This window comes from Pinus tabuliformis, chromosome 7, assembly GCF_031772625.1.
Source record: "Pinus tabuliformis cultivar Carrire ecotype Pingquan chromosome 7, CPIR1, whole genome shotgun sequence".
NCBI classification, from domain to species: domain Eukaryota; kingdom Viridiplantae; phylum Streptophyta; class Pinopsida; order Pinales; family Pinaceae; genus Pinus; species Pinus tabuliformis.
In genome coordinates, this window is record NC_142293.1 from 634,178,420 (window position 1) to 634,201,620 (window position 23,201).

The 23,201-nt window shown below is 36.1% G+C and overlaps 2 pseudogenes; both read right to left on the reverse strand.

Annotated features, from left to right (window-relative positions):
* Positions 1-969: 969 nt before the first annotated feature.
* LOC149249040 (protein argonaute 1B-like) lies at positions 970-16,065 on the reverse strand (annotated as a pseudogene).
* Positions 16,066-19,644: 3,579 nt separating this feature from the next.
* LOC149249041 (uncharacterized) lies at positions 19,645-21,878 on the reverse strand (annotated as a pseudogene).
* Positions 21,879-23,201: the final 1,323 nt, after the last annotated feature.

Here is a 23,201-nt window from a genome sequence, read left to right on the forward strand (position 1 = left end):
TTTTGCATATAACCAACCAATTTTCAGTGGGTGACAAATAGTAGTTAATTTACAGTATCTTATAACGTGACCAACTTTTAGTAATTTTTAGCTTAGTCATTAATTGGTTGTCTCAATTTTATCATCTGATTATATTTAGTCATTGATTTGGTCATAAATTTAGTCATTAATTGCCACAATTAATGACCAAATACACAACAAAATAAACTACTACATTATCGCCCAAGCAAACTAATTAATGACCAAAATGTTAGTTGCGTTATAAGATACTATAAATTAGTTACTAATAGTCATATATATGTAAATTTTAGTTTTCATTTGAAACCAATTAATGACCAAAGAAATATGACTAAATTTGTTATAAGATACCATAAATTAGCTACTAATAGTCGTATATATGCAAAGTTTACTCATCATTTATAATAACAAATTTATCATTACAATAGTTATTTATCTTTTTTTGGCAACTTCATATTATTTTTATAAATTACTGATTTAGTTGTTTATATTCATTTCATTTACTTTCATTAATAATTATTATAAACAACTAATTTAGTCATTGTATATTCATTATTAATCAATATAAGCTACTAATTTAGTAGTTTTATATTCATTTTATGTGTTCATTATTAATCAACATAAATGAATTAGTATGATTTCGTGACCATATTAAAAAAATATCATACAATATTCATGCCCATATAATATGGAAACGCACAACGCAAATATTCACACTAAAATATAATTGTTTCTTTAACTAAAACAACCACAAACAATTAAAAAATTTCAAATACTACAAGAGGTGAAAAACAAGTGGCTATGCGTGATCTTAAGTTCTCGAAATCTAGACTCTTTACAATTTGAAAGCATCACAATGATGCACCTAGCCCGTCACTCAGTTTCCTACTTAACCCAACAAAGGGATGGGATATATAGAACTTTAAAATGTCAAACATCTATGTACCAAATCTAACAGTAAAACATAACTCTCTTGACATTTTCTTTCAGATCCGGTAAGGGTCGAACACTTGTTCCTGTAGGTACATGAGTGCTCTGAGAACTAGTTGCAGTCATGTGACTACTAGGAACACCACTAGATAAGGAACCATTGTTTGATGTTTCTGGCTCCATATAAAACTAAGCCCAAAATGTAGCCAGATGGGCATAATATGCTTGGGGTACTTGTACATAATAAAAAATAAAATATATGTCAAGGATAGTCCCCAAATATATGAACCAAGTATATATTTATGATTTAGCATTGGAGACCTACCTATAGAAATTAAGCATGTACATCTCACATATTTGCCACAAACCAACCGATACAAGTCAATAGGAACCCAATAAAATATACAAGGCATTAATTTTTTTCTAAATTTGTTTCAATTTAAGAAAAAAACCAACTCCCAATTTTCAACTAGATGAGTACAAACATCATCTTTTCAAAACTGAAAAACAATCATTGCTCAAGAACTAGCATAATTTCAAACATTAATTAAGATTTACCTTAAAAACAACTACAACTACATATCTATTTATATTTTCCATCTATAACTTCCAACTCTTATCCTACTACTTAAACATGAATTTTGCAACCTGAAACTATAAAATTTTCAATATACAACTCAAAAACCAATAAGAAAAGTAAAAGTCCAAACTGATAAGAAACATAATAAAAATGAATTATAAGATTTTCAAAATAGGTTATCCAATCTACAAAATGCCTTAGGGGTAAATAGGATGAGGTAGAGATCTACTTGTAACATACATTTTTGGTTAAGGACTACAATCCGTCAGCTGTGAATTTGTTTTCATCCCAAAGAACATGATAATGGGAAGATTTACTAGTTCCCTTTAAACATCATAAATAGAGATTCGTTAATATTCCAATCAACATGTTCATTTCTGCTAATTCGAACAACATAATAACATATTAACCTCATAAGATATCAACCTATTATCCAACCAAATGGAAAGTATAGTATCAGTGGTACCTGAGTACCAACATCATTGCAGAGGTAAAAGTCAAATTTGTTGGATGGAACATTTTGGAGTCAACTACAGTGCCTAGAATACCATAAAAAAGGATCATAATCACTAAATATTCTGTAAAATAAAAGGAAACTTACAATATAATTATGATCAATAGAGGACTATCATACACAGTGTGTGACAACTAGTAGTTTTCTATTCCATAAGAATTATCTTCTTATCTGGCAATATGTTTCTACTCTTTTCTGTAGCATTTCGATATGGATGGTTATTTTCAAAGAGTCTAGTATGGTGATGGTTTTGAACCAGCAAAAAATAACTGGAGGTTGATAATTTGGTGCAAGAGATGCACATTCTTGAAATTACCACCATAGAGATTCAACTCACTGCATGAATATCGTCGTTTCAAGATGGATAAGATGGATATAAGGATAATTCCACAATTAGAAAAAAAATTGGATTTTGAACCATGAATTTTGAATGTAACATTGCAAGGGTTCTTTTATAGTTATGTATAAATAATGACATTGTACAAAATAAAGCATAACGAGGATTTTAAGATGATCTTCCTCAAATGAGAAATAATTAAATTTCATAATTTGAAAAAAGTAAACTTAAAAGAATAATTCTCTTTATGCATATCGCCAACCTTATGAAGACACTTATTTCTCTCTAGGAACTGAAGCCAATGAATACACTTATTGATCATACAGTGAAAAATTATGGTGCTTCCATTAATTACATATGGAATTTGGGGGTTCCTTTCCTGCCATTTTTTCACAAATTATAGTGCATGGTTATTTGTTCATTATTTTGGATGGCGCATGAGCATGTAATCATCTAGACCCTACATAAACAAATATGTCATTGTGCTAGGAAAGTTGGATGGTTTGGAAAGACACTGCTAGTTTTGACAATGACAACTTAATGACTAACAGTTAACTCTGCTCATGGAAGCTGACAAATTTATAATCTCCCAACTTTCCCTATTTTGTCTCATACCTTTATCTCTACAAACTTTATCCTTTTTTATTTCATCTCTACATAAGGAAACCAAATTGCAAGCCATTATACCTTGTCTCAGTATGAGTTATAGATTAGTTTTGTCACAGGTTCCACAATTATTCCCTCACCTACATGAAGTATTATATAATTCTTATATTTCCCAAACATAAATTATTAAATTCTCTTACAAGAATTCAAGAAAATAATAAGTGATACATATCTAAAATGCCATGAAGACTTACATGTATTCAAATATTCAGAAAATATGTCATACCTTAGTTATTTGGAAACTTTGTATTCAACTCCATTGTCATCCTAGTCATGAGAAATTGCTCAATAGATCCTAGAAACCCTTCTAAGCTTCCCATGTGTAAAAATTCGTTCCCATCTAGACCACCTCCATTATAGGTACTGAATTATTCATCCAATGGCATTGGTGGGCTAGAGGAGAAAACTTCAACACTATGCACTACAAAATCTTGATTAAAACTCATGTTTCTTATGGATGAGACATCCAATGAGGATGGTTGCATGAACATAGGCACTTCCATGACCCTTTCAATCTGAATGATGTAAACAATTGGGTCAGTTTTTAATTGGTTGCTTCAAATGTAGGGCATAAAAAACATTAGATCATAGAAACATGTGCATACTAAGAAGGAGAACATAAGCTGGTTTTGAAATCTTACTTTCCAAAATTGCCAAGTGAAAATTTTGTGATCTAGTGTGTAAGTTGCGTAGAGAGCCCAATATAGACAACATAATGTTGCTTGCTTGTTTGAAGTTGTGGTTGTTGAATATATTGTGAGTATGAGTGCACTCTTTCAATAAGATTCTCAACACATTAGTTTCTATATCATTAAAATTTTGTGAAAAATACACTGAATGCAACAACTAAACAATTATGAAAAGCTAGTTCCATGCCAAATCCTGGTTGCACACATCAAATGCTTTACAAAATTAATTTGTTCAAGTATGGAAAATTTGAACATAATTAAGGATGATTGTAGTATACCTAGGGGGGATAATATGGGGTACAAAGGGAGGTACCCAAGGGATTAATGTAATAATGGGATGGGCCATAGTAATAAATAAGGTGGTTAACTTGTATCATGTAAGGGACCACAAGTAGTTAGCAATAAGCCCATGGTATTAGATAGATGGTATTGAGGGAACCATGGTAATGACCCATGGTATTGTATGTATGAGGCCTATATAGAGGCTAGAGACTCCCCATTGAGAGATGTCAAGGAATATTGTATGAACAAGCATATGGCTTGTGGAGTGTTCTCCTTCCTTAAGGAGTGAATGTATGGTGTTGCCCTACCTTAAGGGTTTGATAAATAAAGAAGCATTTCATATTATTTCTGGGTTTATTTCTATTATATTATACTTTCATATCAGATCTATAACAAGTGGTATCAAAGCACTTTCTTGGGCAAAAGTGAAGAATTTTTTTTTTAATTTTTTGCAGGACCTTTTGGGGGCGGTGAGTTTGCATATCAGATCTATACATTTTGGAGAAAAAATGCAAAATATAATTGTATATCTGGATTCTTTGTGAAAAAATACCCAAGTTCAAAAAAAAAATCGGCCAAATCGGAGTATGGATGACGGAGATATCGCTGATCTAAAAATCAGTGGTGTTGCAGACATTTTTCAAGGCGACGAATTTGCAGATTAGATCTGTATGATTTGGGGAAAAATCTGTAGAATCTAATTGCAGATATGGATTATTTGTTAAAAAAAAAAAAAATCAGTCAAATCGGAGTCCGGATGAAGGAGATCTCGCTGATTTAAAAATCAGTGTTGTTGCAGACATTTTTTGGGGCAGCGAGTTTGTGGCGTAGATCTATATGTTCTGGTGCAAAATCTACAAAATTTAATTGCAGATCTAGATTATTTGTGAAAAAATACCCAATTTCAAAAAAAAAAATCAGTCGAATCGGAGTCTGGATGAGGGAGATATCGCTGATTTAAAATCAACTATTTTTTCAGCAATTTTTTGTGACGGCGGGACAGTTGCAGCGCGAATAGGAAATTCCAGTGCCTAGATTAGGATTTATACCACATGAGAAGATGCAGAATGGTTGTTCCATTTCCGAAAACATGTCATAATAGGGATTCTGAGCAATATTGACAGAATTGTGGCCATTTCAAATTTTTTCCAAATAAGTGAATTTTCCCAAACCCTCTTCATGGCGGATCTTAGTTTTACAAGGAAAGATGATAGCCCTACTATTGAAGAATTCATACAGAGACAAAAGTTCACATATGGGACACTTTGGAAGAACTCAATGACGCTTAGTTCCAAAGTTGAGGCTGCCAAAGGGTGGTTCTCACTTGACAACAAGCAATTGACCAAACTTTCAGATGCAGAATTTGAAAGAGTCCTTTTAGACAAATGGTCTCGTGCTAGAAAAAAGGAGAATGAGACACGTAAGGGGTTATTTTCTACAGGTGTCTCCTTATTGCAGGTTCATGGATTGATTCAGAAGGAGAAGATCATTGTGTCTATAAATCCTAGTTGCAAGAAAAATCTCATAAATGTCAATTTGGCAAAAAAGTTGCAAGTGCCAACAAAACACATTGAAAACACACAGGTTAATGATGAGGATGTGCAAGTTTATAAAGATTTGAAGCTTTCGATGGATAAGTATGTGTTGCATGGTTATTTTTACACTTCAAATATGGATAACATGGATGTTGTTTTAGGATATCCTTGGATGCAATCTGTGGGTACGGTTAATATTAATGTGCAGAAGAAATTCCTAAAGCTCTGGTATAAAAAGAAGAAAAGTACATTGCAAGATATTTCCATTAAGACCCAAGCAGAGAGTATGGAGGTAAAAGCACAAAGCTCTAACGACACTTACACATCAGATGATGAGCCTTTGATGATCGACAATCAAACACAAACAGAGGTTGAAGCAGAAAAGGTTATAGGTATTGATACATCAGATGAGGACTCAGTGGTTGAAGTAATATTGGAAGATAAGAAACAACACTAGTTGGAGTCACGATTATCGTTACACCAAAACCCGCAGGTGTTAGTAAATATACACATCGCTAGATTTAAGCACATGCCATGAAACACATAGGGAGCGTTGACCTTCTACACCACCATTAACGGGGAGCCAACAATCTCCCCCCCAACGCGAGCCCAGTGTGTTTCGAACTCGAGACCTTTGGCTCTGATACCACTAGTTGGAGTCACAATTGTGGTTACACCAAAACTCGCAGGTGTTAGTAAACAGACACATCGCTAGATTTAAGCACATGCCACGAAACACACAGGGAACATTGACCTTCTACACCACCATTAACGGGGAGCCAACAATATAGATAGAAATGATTTACTTTATTGATCAAACCCTTAAGGTAGGGCAACACCATACATTCACTCCTTAAGGAAGGAGAACACTCCACAAACCATATGCTTGTTCATACAATATTCCTTGACATCTCTCAATGGGGAGTCTCTAGCCTCTATATAGGCCTCATACATACAATACCATGGGTCATTAACATGGTTCCCTCAATACCATCTATCTAATACCATGGGCTTATTGCTAACTACTTGTGGTCCCTTACATGATATGGGTTAACCACCTTATTTATTACTATGGCCCATCCCATTATTACATTAATCCCTTGGGTACCTCCCTTTGTACCCCATATTATCCCCCCTAGGTATACTACAATGGTTATGTACTTATTAAGCTCAAGTCTTGGTGCCTCTATTTTTTAAATAAATAGAGATAGGAGGTTACCTAGTTTTGTTTCCATCACTATGTGGTGGTGTTGTTTTTCAAGAAAATGGTTGAATAAAAAGATATACTCTTTTACTTTCAACCATATGTAGTAATTCCTGAAAAGTTCATGATTTTCCCTCTCAAGTCTTTGCCACACTATAAAATTTAGTAAGGATTTTCATGTCAATTTTAATAACAAAAGCATAACATTTAGGTTTTTTAGAAGACTAGCAATTTTATCGATCATTCCTTAAATGCTTTGATCTACCTTTATACTCATACTATTCATCCACATTAAATACTTTTTCACCAAGTTAATCAATAACAAACATATCACTTCCTCATCTTAAATCATGTTGGTTAAATTCTGCACATTCATTACCTATTCTACTAGCCTTCCAATTTGTGTTTGTGTTTGTGCCAATAGTGCACTTTTTGCAAGTTAGGTTCTTGTGATGCCCAACCTCGTATGAGGTTATGGGAAAAGGAATGTCATATGTGACAAATGAAAAGGGAGTAGAGCTAGAATAGTTAAATGACTATTAGCTAGACCAAAATAAATAGGAGAGAGTTCAAGTTGTAGATAATTCATTGCACAGGTTAATAGTGTCTTTATACAAAACTTGCAAAGAATATTATGTATGAGTGCAAGTGTGTAAGCCTAAAAATTACAAAAGTTATTTTCTAGAAGAAAATGAGATGCTTGACAGTTATTAGACATATTGCTTGACTGTGATCAACAACTCCAATATAATCCAGGCATAGGGGGATTACATTTCCCAAATGGAAATTAGCTGCATCAGTTCCTTGGTCCATAATATCTAGCTAGAAAAATACATTAAAATCGTAGCACTTTCACAACTCCATACAAAAACATTACAGTACTATAATATGTTCAACTAATTTTTTTAACAAATTAACCTTTGTAAACACACCTGTAGTTTGGTGCTTTGCCATGAATATTTATGTAAAAAAATTAGAACATCCCAAGTTACTAAAAATATAATAATGGATAGTTTTGCCAAGAAACATATAAAACATCCATCAAAGCATAGATGTAAAAATGGAAACAAATAAATTCAAATCCCATTTCCCATCTCAAACACCCTACAAATGTGCTTAGCATTAGGATCAACAATTCTTTCCATATGAAGGGAATCATAATTTGACAAATCTGCATTTGCAAGTGAAACTGCTAGAATTATGCATGTTTCATGCTTGATGTATGAAAAAATAATTTCTCTAATATGGGCTTCAATATCAAAAGGTTGATCACTCACTGGAACCTTTGTCATACCATTAAAGTCCACTATAGTTATATTAAGAACATTTGGAGAACGATGTGCCATGCAGATCCACGAATCTTATGGAACGTTGGTTATAAAAAGGAAGCTTTTATTTTCCCCAAGCTTTAATTTGTTATCGTAATACTTCAGCCCTGAGATGACCATCCTTGGTTTCTTGTAACTTAATCGTAAGTGAAATGAGGTTTGGGTCAAGCCTATGCATGCATTCAAGCATATCTTTTGTACATAATTTGTTTTCAATCATTCCATTTGGTTCTAATAGAACACCTTTTGCTATTGTTTCTGCATACATTTCAACTTCATTTGAATTAATCTTGCTATAAACTACCACCCATGTTCCTCCCCATAGTGCCCATGTTTTTGGTATGTAAAAAAACATAGGTTACTTGAATGTACATAAATGATCCACAATAGTAGATACAACTTGAAGAATTCCTTCAAAAATATCCCTTTGACCAATAGAGAACCCTCTTTGGTTCACCAAGATAAACAAAGGAAGCTCTTCTTTGTTAAAATCTAGCAGGGTTTGTGTTGTTTTACATGCTAAATTTAGAAATCAAACCTGACCTACTTGAGGTACTACTCTCTCAGTAGAATCAAGTTGACAAGGGTCTATAGGAATCACCTGCATCAATGTTTAGGTCTCAACAACAATAACACCCACAGGGATACCCCCAAGCTCCGCTCACCCAACAACCACTATTTTTTACCACACTTCTAATGTCTCTGTGAAGAACTATTTGTCAAAGATGCCACCATGTTACCTACCATTATCTTCTACACTAGGAATCGCTGGGCAATGATCACATGAAATATCTGGAGCCTATTCAACTAGTCTATCTGGAAGATCTAGGGGCTTCACAATAGGAAGAGGTCCTCCTATATATGGAGGAATATAGCTAAGCCACTTTAGGATGACAAAGACACCTTCTAAATCATTAGATACAGTTAGATGAACAACAACATTTGTTGCCATGATTTTTGGCCCTCCTTATTGCATATGGGAGCTATGCACTTCAAGGTTCAATCAGCTGAAGGGCAAGCAATAATGCTAATTGATGTCTAGGGAAAATTTGGGCAAGAAAACATACCCTGAAATTATTAATTCAATCAAACTAGGAAGGTCTAAGCCCTCATCCAAATGCTGAAACAATATTAAATGAATGGCATGAACAATACCCCACCCATATCAAATACTAAAGAGATTAGTTAATAATCTTACCATTACATAAAACCAAAATTGTTTCAGAAATTTTCAACCAGATTGAAGCTCCAACCAAACGTGTTTGGTGTCACCCATTTTCAAGAGCATATTCCTTAAAAAATTTAGAACATCTCACTTCACAAAACTACATTGCTAATTGAGTCAAGGCGTTGAGCTGCTTTGTGCCTCAATAGAAAACACAGGCACTGAACTGATGTCCAGGGAAAATTTGGGTAGGCCAACACACCCTCAAATTATTAATTCAATCAAAATGGGAAGGTATAAGCCCTCATCCAAATGCTGAAACAATATGAAAGGAAGGACCAGAACAAAACCCCACCCATATCAAATACTGAAGAGCTCAGTTAATAATATTACCATTACCTAAAACCAAAAATGTTTCACAACTTTTCAACCAGATTGAAACTCCAGCCAACCATGTTTGGAAACACCCATTTTCAAGAGCATATGCCTTAAAAAATTTACAACATCTAACTTCACAAAACTACATTGCTAATTAAGTCAAGGTGTTGAGTTGCTTTGTGCCTCAACAAAAAACACAAACACTGAAATAATTATTCTGAAAGGAAAAACTCAAAAATTCCAATCAAAATTTGGCACAGACCTCACTTAAATTTGTATAAATAGTGCATATCCATGATAGATCCTTCAAGGCTTCAAAACTAGAGATAACCCCACCTTCGCATGGTTGTGAAGGGATTTGGTGTCCACCTCACCAGAAAGAGTAACAAAAATTTTAGGCCTCCACTCATGCTGAAGTAGTGCAACTTCCCTTCCATAATAATTGAGGCACCCCTTAACTATTGTTAGTGGGACCAAAGCATTTTCAGTGCCTATTGTGAACATATTCTCATTCCTTGAAAAGTTATGTGATATCTCTGCTCAAGCAACAACATTTGTTAATGGACTCACAATGTGCAAGTAAGATGCCTTCAAGGTATCACCCTTACCAGCACTGCAAAGCATGGGTCAGTTTCACTATGACACCATAAAACTTTCTATGCAATGCTTCATAAATTTTTCTGCAATTGCCCCTATATTGTACCAAAAAACCCACTAAAATTCACTATTTGAGTTTACAAGAATGGCAAGGACCAAGCCTTACAAGGTCAAAGAAGAAACAAAATAAATCTTTGAAATACTCAAGCCTGCAACATATTTCGAGAAGTTTCCTGATGCAATGTAAAAATAAACTTCACCCCTTATACAAAGATTCTCATTTCCAATTACTCCTGAGAAATGTGTTATTGGAGAGGGTGTCAGTCCGATGCTTGTATTGACCCCTGCATAATCATGCAGATATTGAAGCTCAACCTCTCAAATTTACAATATATAATGCAAGCAAAGTTAAAGTGTAACTTGTGTCACAAAAATATTACAAAATTACTTTTATCACTATAAATCATGAAGAATGTGCATAAAAGTTACCATTTTTCAGTCGGTGACTATTTTTCAATAAATTGGAATGAGATAGTGTGCAAAAATTGTAATAAATTTTGTTGCAAGGAAACAAGTGAATTCTAAAACTTGAAATGGAAGACACCTTAGATGTTTAAAGTATTAATTTCTTAGGCATAAATGTTTAATTTCATAACAAGATGAAATAATAATGAAATGGCTAAAGCACATATATCCAAGATTAGACAAATATATTTTTAAGTTTTACAAAGGTGTCCCGCATAATTTATGTAGTAGTTTGACACTTGATTAGTTCCAAATATTAATTTTTAGGCAAGGATTTGTTGATGGTGTTGGACACGTCAATGTGTTAGGGGATATCCCCAGTAAGAAGTCCCAATTAGACCTCAGAACGTTTGGTGTAGGAGTCCCAACAGTGGGTCATATGCTAATGCATTGACCACGGTTTCGCACAGAGGCAAGTAAGATGTCCCTGCTGGCAGAAAGGGTATGACATATCCAGTAACTCAAGGAAGCTACATGAGTAGTTCTAATAGACGGAGGGTGGGGCAGGGAAAATTTTAAGAACCCCCCCTAAATTTATAAATATAATAAATGGGCGAATCTCCATGGTATATAGGAAAAATGGAAGGCGATTTTATCAATAATATAATATGTATATATAATTTTTTGGCGAATCTCTCACCAGGCATGGCGAATATTTTACTCAATTATAAAATCTTGTAAGATCTTGGTGAGTCTTTCACTAAATAATAAAACTTTGTAAAGTCCTAGTGAATCTTAGCATAGGCTACATGCTAGTTTAATTCCCCCATTTAAATAGGCTACATTCCAGGTGAATACCATGGGTCAATACCATGTGCCATTTTGGTGAATACCATGGGTCAATACCATGTGCCATTTTTGTTTTTATTAATTCTAATATCAGGGTTAATAATGGTTTTTTGAATGGTATTAATAACAATCTAGTCCATGGTATTTGTCCCATAGTATTTTGGCCATAGGTTTCACCTAAATATAACCCATTTTTTATGGAGTACATATAAAAAAATGTTTTATTTGTTTACCATACCTCTCGTTTATTTATATTTTTATTAATTTACTATACCTCTTTTACAAATATGGGATTTGGCCCATAGGATTCACTTAAATAAAACCTCTTTCGTGAGCCTTCATAAATAGAACGAGGGTTATGGACTAAATATAAAAAGAGGTTTTATTTATTTACGATACGTCTAGTTTATTTATATTTTTATTAATTTACCATACCTTTTGAGTAAGTATAAAAAGACGTTTTATTTATTTACCATACCTCCACTTTACTTATATTTTTATTTGTTTACACCCTTACATGTATATAAGGTGACTTATGGAGTAAATATAAAAAACGTTTTATTTATTTACCATACCTCCAGTTTACTTATATTTTTATTTGTTTACACCCTTGCATGTATATAAGGTGACTTATGGAGTAAATATAAAAAATGTTTTATCTATTTACCATACCTCTCATTTATTTATATTTTTATTAATTTACCATACCTCTTTTATAAATATGGTATTTGGCCCATAGGATTCACTTAAATAAAACCTATTCTTGAAAATGGGCGAATGGATTCACTTAAATAAAACCTATTCTTGAAAATGGGCGAATGGAAGGTTGTAAGTCCTAATTTCAAGGGCTAAATTTACCTTTTTTACCCTCTCCCTTAAAATAAGGTGGGCTATTTGAGGTGATTTGTAAAAATGTACTATGATACAAAATATTCGCCCACTAAAAATTTAAAACCCCTTAATTTTGCCAAAGGGCGAACATTCGCCCCTAAAATTATCCTTGGGGTGGGGTGTGTGTGTCCCTTGGAAGCCTGTGATAGCACGGAGTTAAGAAGGGAAGTAAGCTAGCAATCCAAAGTGATGGTTAAACCAACAACACATTTAAGAAAGATTCATACACACATATACAAAAATATCTACACATGCATGTGTAAGCAAACATATACATATATCATTTAGAGTACTCAAGATAGCTGAAATACAATACAACATATGCATGAAACATGTTGGCTCTGTTATATTAAGAAGTGTAAGTTCCAGTCATATAATGCATCCATGTCCAACCACTAGTTCCAACAATGGAACGTTACAACCACAACTGCCTTCTCCTCCAAAGAGATATACTAGCTCTGTGCAGTGGAGAAGTCCAGGCTCGTTACAATACTATCCAAGCTTTCTCTAAGATACTCCTATACAATGAGTTATGGGGACTATTTATAGCAAAGGGTGGGGTGGCCCTTGACATTCCATTTTGTCATAGTTCATCTACCCTCATGACTCTTCGTCTACTATATCACTGTTACATCCAACTATCCACACTTGAAATTACACTTGACAAGACGTTACATTACAATGCACATGTACCCATGTGAGACAAAATGGCTTGAGAAAGCAATGCAAGACATCACTATGACTTAGACAACTATTGAAAGACTAGCTCTTCGACATCCTTAGGGTGGTCGACAATACCAAACTGATGCCAAGCTTGGTAGTACGGGATGGTGTCTGTGTACTCTAAGGTGACATCTTTCTGGAAGTGAAATCTTGCCTCCATAGCATCCGGGTACACTGCTCGAGCTCCTCTGTCCAGCTCGTCTAATAACATGTGCATCATTTTCTTGAGTGTGACTGGACCAGAAACATACTTGTGCATGTTGTCTGCACTGATTGACAAGTCTGGGCTAGTGGCTATGCACATCAACTCGTCAAAGTACGAGTCAAGCTCTAGTCGGACCTGTGCCTTTTTCTTCACTTGGGTGAGTGTCCCAATAGATGGGATCGCATGTGCATGCACAACAACATCCATACTCTTGAATACACATGCATGGGAAGCCTGTAGACTAGTGATGAGCTACGAGAGCTCTTCATAGTTCTAGATCTAACTTTGGATGCGTGCCTTCAGCTCAACCACTCTGGGCTTCATCATCTTAGGGAAGTGAAGTGGGCCCCCCTTGTATCTCATCGTCAATGTTTTCTTGTAATCAACAATAACATGCACATTTGACATGATATGTGCTCTTATATCACATCGTTGCTACCAACCATTGAGATGGACGACTACCTTATGCACAGTACCAAACTTGGAATACAAAGCCCGCATGACTATGTCAAGGGACAATACTTCATCTAGTATTGCCTTCCTCAATTCTGCTCAGGTGGATGCTATAACTAATCCTCCTCCCTGCTTGGCCATCTGTAGCTCCTTAGCCATTCACTTGTTCTCAGCGATCAGGAAGTGAACACTCGAGCTAGTGGCTTTGGCATATGCTCTAGTAGCATCGGCCAATGTTGTTGGATGCTTGCGCACATTAGACATAATCACTCATTCCTCAAACTGCGCAGGAGATGTATAATCCTCTGGACTCGACACTCTGCGATATTGCACAACTCTATGTTAAGACTCATCGAATGAGATGTTGTGCATCTCTCCTTCTGATTGATATCCAAGGATCTCAGTGTCTCCTTGGTCTCTTGGGACTTGCTCCTCTTCTGGATGCAGTGAAGCTGGTGGGTTGACCTCTTGGTGGTGTGGCATGAGGTCGATGTCTTGATCTGACTCCTATTGCTCCATATCCATATCCATCTGTTCAAGTTCTTGCTCTATCTCCTGAGAGAAGTCATGCTCCTGTGATGGTTCACAATGTATACCTGATGCCAGCTATTCTGATGAGTCTACTACCTGTACGGGCAAAGTTTCATCTATCTGTACAAGTTGTCCCCTCTGATGTACCTGTTCCTGCTGCACTTCCTTCTCCTATTTGCACAACTCCTATTCCTTCTAGAGTTTCTCCTTCAACTCATGCAACTCCTTGTCTATTTCCTCCATTCTCTGTTTCTCCCTTTGCCTTTGCACATTTCTCTTGTTGTGTTGTTGCCTCTTTGCCTCTATTGCTAAAGTTACTTTTAGAAAAAGTGGGTCTATGCAAAACTTGTAGGTTTTCTCTTCCTCCATGCTGTCAGCAATCTTCCTCTTTCGCTTGTCGCGCACTGGTATGTTTACCTTTGTTGTTGCTGCTTCTGGTGCTCTCCGGGATGCTGCTTCATGCTGCTTCGCTATCCATTCCACAACGAGGCTAACCGGTTCATTGAGTTTGGAGGAGTTGTAAAAATATCTCCATGCATCTTCCTCTACCCAATGACATGCCTTGTGGATCCAATTAAATTGTACTCTCATGCAGTGGTCTTTCACAAGACAATGTGGGTCATACGGATTGTAACTTCGAGCATCGAATGGATATTTCTTCATTTGTTCTTCTTTGACAAGGTCCGTATCTCATAAAACCCAATTCGAAATGGAAGAGAGGGCCAAGGTGCCTTCTTCTTTTGGTGTAGCCTTACTGATAACCTTGTCGAGATGTGATATTCTACTTCCTGCATGACGAGTTTTTCCAAGGCAAACTTTGGTAGAACATGCAGAGGCTTCTCCGTGTTGTACATCCGTATGAAGTGTTGGACAGTGAGGCATACCAATCAGCTATGTCAATCATTTCCTCCATTATTTCCTTTGACATGCAGGGTGGATCTTGTTCGAATATCATCTTGTAAATAGGGCTGACAAAATGATTGAAAATCTGTGTGATAACTCCTCTGAAGCCGCATTCGAACAACATCTTACAATAAGTGTTCACAAAGGTCTCCGACGGTGTCCATGCCCACTTCAAGCTTGGTAACTCCTACGAAGCACAGATTACATCCAAGATGTAGGCGAACATGTAGATTCCTTCTTGCATACCTTTGGGTGGTTGTTGAACTGTTGTTACCTGTTCCTTTAGCCGGTGAGCCAATAGGTTGGACCACTTGCATGATTTTCTTTCTCTAGCCAGTTGGTCCAAAGCGATCATCCAACTCTGTGGGAAGGTTTCCATGCTTTCTTTTCCATACAAACAACATGAAATTATGACCAAGTATTGATATGCCTTCTACAGTATCTTCATCTTGTAGACCTGGTTGGGTGTCATCCTAAATTTAGGCGGCTCCTTCGTCCAGTTCTTCCAGATATCTCTAGATTTGGCATTGTTGCTGGGTAAGTTGAAGGGTGTCTCCATGGTGATCACGGGCCTCGACATCTGATACATCTCATCATAATCCTGTGCCTTGAAGGTAGAAATCTTCATCCCACTGACACTGTTCAATGTCATCATCTTATGATCAATGTGCAAGACGATCCAATGTATCATGTCCGCACATAGGAGCACGGGATACCTGCATGCAATCTGGTAAAGCTGGAATTGTGGATGTTCACATAAACTTGGCAGTCTTCAAGTTCTTCCCCAAATGTACCTGCAAATGCATCATTGACCTCTTGCATTTCAACTTTATGTCCTCATCTACAATCAGCTGGGTGTTTTCATATATCAACAAACTTGTAGACACTTGCTCAACTACTGCTCCAGTTGCACTTCCGTCAGTGTCCTTTGGTCCTGCTCTCTTGGAGGCCATTGATCCTAAACTACTAAGAGACAGATGAACACCTGCTAGATCTGGAGACAAAGCGACATGCATGGCAAGAAATCTGTCAACTAAAACCAAAGCACACTGAGGAACGACATGAAACATACCTGGGGATTGAATGGCAAGGATTGCGCACTTTTTCCTAGGAGGCTAGGAGGCTGGCTGCCAAAACTGCGCAAAAGGTAGTCTTCACTATTTGGGGAGGCTTGTTGGATACTGGATTTGTGTAATGCACAATCCAGACTAGCCTGCTGATTACTGGAACTAAGCAATGCGCAATTTCAGATGGCATTGGCTGTAGGCCCAGTGACTAGATTTCACAATTTTTTGGGCCAACAGTCATTGTCCCTCATAATTGCGCAATGCAAGAGTGGATGATAGTCACTGGGTAGAAATTCACATTTTCTAAGAGGAAGACAGAGCCTTCCCTCTCAGGATTACGCAATGTTGTCTTGGTGAGGCAGAGTCCGGGCCAAGGCTTCCCAGACCTGTCGACAGGAAACTGCAAACAAATGTGAATGTGATTGTATGGCGATACTAAGTGTAAGCAGGAGTGAATGATCGTGCATTCACATAGTGAATGAAATATTCAGAAAACGGAACAACATGCATGTGGGTGAAGCGAGTCACTGAATCAGCGACCGTTTGTGCAAAATAGTTTCATGCATGCGACAACAGTGAGATGCTAACGAAAACTAAAATGGTGCTAGTACAAGCTAGTATGCATGTAAATGATAGCAAGCATTCACAGAAATCAAGAAAAAAACACTCACACAAGCCAAAACACAAAAAGTGACAAAAATGTTGCAAAAGACAAGTTAAGATGACTTACCCATGAATAGTTGAGCTGGATGTGTTGAAGACTCCTGGATGTGTTGTGGGATGTCAGAGCTCCAAGATCGATGTGAATAAGTGAGCTCTGAAGCATCAAATAAATAATTTTGAGGCTCATGATGCGCATGCCACAAATCTAGGAAAAAGCGACACTTGGAGGAAAGATTCTAAAATGATATTTTCATGTAACCTCCAACTGCTAAAAATAGCTCCCTAAAATCTAGGGATGCATTTTGCACGTTGCTTTTTGCTATTCTGGGAAAAAGGAGCCCATGCATGCAAGTCACGTTTTCCTTGTCCCGTGTGGAACTGGTCAGCTCAATGGTACATGCAATAGTCTGCTCAGCTGAGGGGAAAATTTGTGCATTTCTGGGAGGGAGTGGGCTGACTGCCCAGAAGGATTGCACAATTTCTAGGCTGAGCAAGTGACTGCTTCCCAGAATTGCGCAATTCTTGGGCTGAGCAGTCCTGCTGAGAGGAATTGCGTAATTTTCTAAGTGAAGTTTGACATGCAGATTTGCACAATTCTGGAGCCGAGCAGGCTTCCAGATCGAATTGCACAATTTCTGGAGGGAAGGCTGGTTCCCCTCCATAATTTCACAATTTATTGAGGGAGCTTCTTAGCTTGCAGCTGGACCAAGTCTGGAGAAACAACCTATTAGGGGGATGCAACAAGCTCTCATGCATAGGCTGGCAGCCTACTAGAAAATCACTGAAGTTTGTGTACTTGTCAAGGCAGGACATGATGATGAGGAAGGTTGGTAGGGAGGCTCCAAAACGAAGCTAAGGAAAAATTTTGGAGGGTGGTTGTAGCACTACAATAGGATCAAATCCCACCAAAAGAAGTTCATGTTGGTTGGATTTACGAATATAGGATTAATCCTCTAATGCCACACTCCTTTATGAATTTTAAACTAATCTTGGGCAAGTTTTCCTTCAGATATCAAATAGAATAAATTGATGCTAATGATAAACAACAAAGAGAATGAGAAAGGATGGAAGACCTTAACTGCTAATCAAAACACATATAAAGGTTCAAGTTGTCAACAATAAATATGTACTTAAGTTGTTTTTCACCGCATCAACAAACTTACCAAATATTTGACACCATGTTCTTTTAGAAGTTCAATCATAGCGTGTTGATTAGCACCCTCTGCATCTGCAAATGGCTGCAAAAGAAATTGTATCACTTAAGTCCTCAAACTAAAAAATGCACATAGTGGATTCAGTACCACTAAGGTTCCAAAATTGAAAAACAAAAACAAATTAATAAATACTCCAAACGACATTAATATTTATAGCAACAAAAGGTTTTGAAGGAAAAAATTGCACTCGCTCTTGATTTATAAAACAAGCTTTCAATTGGCAATAAATAGTGATACCATATATGAGAACTTCAGGAAGGCTCAAGTGGAATTGACTAATGAGAAAGAAGAGGCATTCAATGCCAAGATGATAATTTGAAACACTTTTATCTAGGAGTGGATGGAGATAGCCATGAAAACTCTTATCTCACCTCTCTCAAAGGATCTATGATTCTGAATCAAGACCAAAAGGAAAGTTTCTTATGCAAGAAAGGAGATTGTTAATTAATGTGAAATGATACATCCCTTCCTATTTTAATTTTATTAGTCTCGTGAAATGAATCTCATTCTTAGAGCCTTTGTTCACAAAGTGTGCTTTTGGCTGCCTTGTAAAGCACATTCCAAGAAGATGATGGTATCATATCAAATTCCTGGTGAATCTATTCTTTCACCTTTATAGAAACGTGTATTGGAGTTATTCACACAAAAATAATGAACCCTGTAGAAAAGGCAATACAAATAGGTTAGGGAAAATAATACGAAGGATATTCAAGCCCATAATTCACAAATAGATACAAACAGTGAAATTGTGGAATCCAAGAAAGATCTATAGCCTATATTATGATACTGTTGGAGGAGCTTTGCACGTATGTAAACTACACTTTTTGGAGGAGAGATAGAACCAAGATATAAACTACATTTTTTCTTCAACAGTCTTCTCATTAAGGAAATGGTTGGAGCAATAGTAGGAGGAGATGCATCTATCACTAGCAATTTCAAGACACACTCGCACACATAAAAAAACCAGAATATCTTTATTCTTCCTCAAGAAATTAAACTCCTCCTAATCTATAGCTTAACATACAAGAGTTACAAACTGAAATCAATAAAATGAAAAAGAATAAAAAGGAGAAAATGAATTGCAAAAAGTTCCAATATGTTTTTTAATTGAGATAAATGATGCCCTAAGACATAGAGTTAAACATTGTATAACACAAATAGCTACTAAAAAAGGAACCAATCTTCAGGGAAAACTGAGAGCATCTTATTCCATTGTTGAGCTTCATATATTCTGCCACAGTCGTTGTTGTCGAGGTTTTCGAAATTCACTAATAATCACATCATCACAACAAGAAATGGAAAACAACATTGTGAACATTGGCTTAGCCGGAAGTTAGATAGCTCCCCCCTCAAGGGGACCAACTTGAAAATTTTAAATAGTGATTACTTGGTATGACTTTAAATACTTTTCAATTTTTTTTCAAGTTTTGCATATGCATCTTGCTTACCTGCTTGACTCACACCTTCTTCAACTTTGTCATAATTTCAACAAGTAATTTCACTCCTTTGGAAATTGCCTCCATAGAATACTTTACTGCTTCTAATGCTCTTCCTGGGTCACAAAACCAATCAATTAATATAGCAGTACAATCTGATTTTGGGAAAATGGTCTTCTATATAATGTGTTTCCACATCGTTACAGCCATATCTGGATCATCTTCTTCAATATACATTTTTATTGCCATAACATAGTTATCATAGAGAGGAAAAAATTCATTCTTATCATTTCTAAAAAAATGCTTGATGCCTCCTCTACCTTGCGGGTAGTGATAAAGACCTTAAAAAATGGTATTGTAAGTCTTAAAAACATGAAAGACACCTTTAAAAACCATATCATCGAACAAACAGTCAACAAAATCTACTTGGATGAGGATTTCACTGAAAGACAAGCCAATCATTTTATTATTAGTGGGAAAATTAGGGACAATACCATTTTTCCTCATAAACGCCCAAAGTCCATAAGCATCCTTCCTGTTATTATACTAGTAAAGGATTTGCAGTGTGTTTCGGAGAAAGACTATATTAGGAAAACACTTCCTATTACTCATCTTGGCCAGATACATCAATGCCTCTTCAAATTGAGAACCATTGACTATTGAGAGAATATCCTTTATTTAACATCATCATAGGCCCTTCTTTTCCATCTTTCAAAGTGACAATGTTTTCATTATCTTGGCACCTTATTTTCCAACTTTCAAAGTGACAATGTTTTCATTATGAGCATCTAGGTAAGACTCAAGACCTTTTCAAGCTCATTAATGAGGTTTTCAAACTAACTTCCTTTAACTACTGAGGTAATCTACTAGAAAATCGTGCAGTATTTACTACTCAGTGTTGTCCAAGAATCTTTGAAATGGGCATGAGCCCTAAGTCTTTCCTCCTCATGATCCATGATTGAGAGGCATTATCAAGTCCACGTTGGAGAGATTGGCCATTGTCTTGTACTTGTACTGTGTATTCCTAGAGTTGCACTAATTGCTTGGTTAGTTTTTTCTTGGCAATGCAACCTTTTTTTTATGTGTTGACGGAAACGCAAGCACCATCTTTACACCATATATTCGGTGGAATCGAATGAAGAAATTTCAAAAACAATTTGAACGATTTTATTTGAAAGAATATCCATGATTGAAATCGATTTTCTAATTACTGATGTCGTCTTCTTAATTGCTATATGCTTTTCAAAACAACATATGAAATCGTTTTTCTAATCACTCATGTCATCTTCTCAATTGTTATATGTAACTTTTCAAAACAACATACAAATATTTCAGAGCCAAAGGCAAGCCACAAATTCTCCAAAGCCAATTACATCAGTTGTCCAATTCAATTGCATCAAATTCTTCCATCATGCTAATGTCCATCATCTCATGTATCCAAGACAACGATCACCATCGCATGTGCAACTACAATTCTATATCGCTAATCAGCTGTGGTGGCTAATGAGAGTTAAGTTGGTGGAGAGTGTTAGTTATAAACAATGTGGTATATGTCACATGATGCCTGAAGAGATATTTAGATTATATGATACAATAAGTTCAAAAAGATGAGAAATAAACACTTATCTCAACGCAAAGCATATGATAAGAAAACGACACACATCTTCTATGGCAAGAAATGGACAATATATAAGAGATACATATGAGTATTATTATCCAGAGACTTAAAACAACCAACCAAGCTATACATGTACAGACCAAGATCCTTCTCTCTCATATGTTCTTGATGGGAATTTGTATACCTATTTTGATTATCTCCTTCCATTGTTTCCTACACTCGTAGATTCTCCAACTCTCTCGAATTTAGCTTTAGATGCTCCATCACCTCGAACGCCATCCTCGCCTCCTCAACCTTACTGGCCTGCACATAATTCCCAACACAGAGGAGAATGTTTCCATGGACAGGATCCCCTCATTCTTCGTTACCTTGATGCAATCCCACGTCACCTCAAACAATTTTCCTTTGCCAAGAAAATCAACAAGAAAATAAAATGTGAGGGGTTGTGCTTCCTGCCAAGTTTCAAGTCGGCCAAATGAAAAAACATTATGGCATCTATGCCAGCCCCATAGGACAATTTAAGCACATCCTCCACAAACTAGACTAAAACCCCAAGCCGCAACTCGTTCAATGCATTTTTAACACCCATTTGGGGTAGATTCTTCAGAATGTTCCTCACAACCATTTCAATCGGCATCGTTCAAGGATATTGAGAGGGGTCCAAACTGGGCCCTTTGGGGGCTCAACATGGCGATGGTGAGTGAAACTAGGGCTTCATCGAAGGGGGCACCATGGAATTGCATAAGGAAAAATAAAAGGATAAAGGATTGAGGTTATTGTGTAATGAAGAAAAATAAAAGGATAAAGGATCGAGGTTACTGTGAAATGGAGCTTCCATTTTAGATGAATGATTAGGGTTATTGTGTAATGAAGCTTCCATTTTAGATGATAGATTAGGGTTATTGTGTAATGAAACTTCCATTTAAATGAAGGATTAGGGTTACTGTGCAATGAAACTTCTTTCTATGTTCTTGCCGCTATTGCTAATAAGAGATAAATTTCAATGCAAATAGAATATTGGTGTTACAAGAGGAGTTTCCATACCTTCTTCAGATGAAATCCCCACTTTATGGGCTTTGAACCCCATATGCCCGTGCTTCCTATATAGTCCACAAGGACTTCAATTTAAATCACAATAAAGGATAAATTGAATTATGAGGCTACCCTTTGGTTGTTGTTAAACTAGGTATAACAAGTGGACCTTATTTGGGTGTATTGACCAGGAGGGGTTCAGACTTAGGGGTAGAGTATGACGTGTTAAGGTGACTCGATATTAAAATGATTTCAAAAGGATATTGTTAGTTTCTTTTTTACAATTTTGTTTTTCAATGATAGATAACCAACAATATTTTTTAGATCCATTTTTACTTCCAATCTACCAAATCAATAGATTTGATCCCTCTCGGCCCTTGGTAAGTCTTGAGTTAAAATGGATCTAGGTTGGTTTAGTTTCCCCCCTTTAAATAAGATATATTCCACATGAATACCATACCATGGGTCAATACCATGGAGTAATACCATGGGCCATTTTTATTTTTATAGGGTTATTTTTATTTTTATTTACATTACATTGCATTAATGTTTTCATTTAATTTTATTTTTATTTTTATGTAATTTGACTTAGTCAAAATGTTAAACATTACATTACAACATCTCTAACATACTGGGCGGCAAAGCATCTCTCGATGCAATAACTCATTGTTTACATAGTCCATAAGTCAATATGTCACCATATAGGTATCAATATATGTCTTAGAAAATAATTACATTTCAAAATCTACAAAAATCATCATAAAATCTGATCTAATATTAGAGAGTTATAAAGATAGTATCTGAGGCCAAAAAATTAGATATGCTAAGATATTATGAGTTGCAAAACTAACATAAAAACATGCAAATTATCTAGAAGATAAAGATATCCATAAAGCTAGAAGCCCCAAAGCATAATACCGATCCAAGG